Source organism: Penaeus monodon, chromosome 19 (assembly GCF_015228065.2).
Source record: "Penaeus monodon isolate SGIC_2016 chromosome 19, NSTDA_Pmon_1, whole genome shotgun sequence".
In the NCBI taxonomy this organism is placed as follows: Eukaryota; Metazoa; Arthropoda; class Malacostraca; order Decapoda; family Penaeidae; genus Penaeus; species Penaeus monodon.
Genome location: NC_051404.1, coordinates 6,476,062 through 6,477,405, shown reverse-complemented (window position 1 = coordinate 6,477,405; position 1,344 = coordinate 6,476,062). Strand labels below are relative to the sequence as shown.

The window sequence follows — 1,344 nt, the reverse complement described above, 5'->3', positions numbered from 1 at the left end:
AGCTTATTGTTTTCTCTAGTCACTTTCCCTGTATATGTGACCTAGTTGCATATGCATGTCTTCTGAACATTTTTACTGTGCATATAAGATTAGCAGGATGAACGCTGGTGCATTTATCTCGGCATTTCTATATTCTCTCCTATATATTTGTTGTGAAATAAACAGAAGACCTGATAAACATGTCATGTTTCATTAGTCTCCCCGACTTTACTCCTTTCCTGGGGTTGCCTGCTCAATATCAGTGTCGACCTATATTGATATATTATCATTATACACTACATCTATATCCACTCAAACGCACACACATACACGTGTATGTGTGCGTATAGGTACAGTCACATATACCATATTATCTAAACCAATTATCAGAAACTTCAGATTCTAAAACTGTTGGCGACTCTCAGTGGTCAACTTTCACAAATATGTTTTGTCTGTTTACCTCTCCCTTGTGTAAGGTTTAGAGTCAACCTGTTAATTGTTACATCTAAAACAGGTACTGAAGCTCAAAAACAAACATTTAAAACGCACTATGCACCTGAAGTGGTGTCATCACTCATCACCCACGCAAGTGCCATTCTCATACAGTTCCTATTGTCTGCAGTGTCCATCCACGTATGGAGTGTCCATGGTTGCTACTCCCGTGTTAAGGTAGTTATTCTGTGTCTAAAATATAAGGCTATCATCACTATCTCAACGCAACTATATTGCTATTACTTGATATAGAGCACTAAGTTCTAAACCTCACTTTCAGGGACTAATAATTTTCGTACATCACTTGCACGCAGCTAATTACCTTACTGTACACAACCTATTAAAGGATATTATTGAACAGCAGCACGAGGTGGGAATCTCCCGGTATCAGGCCACAGCAATATCGAGGATCACCGCTCCTAATCCTTGTTAAGAATGCGTATGAATCTTTATTAGAAACTCTTGTGTCTGGAAAATATCTCTGATATTGGAGCCCCTTCCGTGTTGCTCATTCTGCAACCTAATCGTCAAATTTAATTAAGTTTAACATATCATTTACAATATTTCATTAATATTTGAACACCATTTCTTATAAAGGTTGATCATTGTGCTAACCGGCGATAGAAATATCTCTAATAGTCTGAAATATGTCCGACAATAATCCTAATGACTTTGTATACATACCACATGTTTGTTTACCTAAGTCACTCTCCCGTATCTTCAAGGACTTGTTTAAGGGTAAGTTAGTCCTGAGACGGGCTTCTGTGAATTCGCCTGTAAAATCCCATTTCGCACAAAGAGTGTTAGTCTTTTACGGGATAAGTATCATATTGTCTTCGTACCTTACTGGTCACAACCTATTAAAGGATATTA

At 37.6% G+C, this 1,344-nt stretch overlaps 1 protein-coding gene across 1 annotated transcript in view; it reads right to left on the bottom strand.

Moving 5' to 3' along the window:
* Nucleotides 1-1,344, bottom strand: part of LOC119585321 (organic cation transporter protein-like) — a 46,543-nt gene that overhangs the window by 30,771 nt on the left and 14,428 nt on the right. The gene's annotated exons all lie outside the window — the stretch shown is intronic.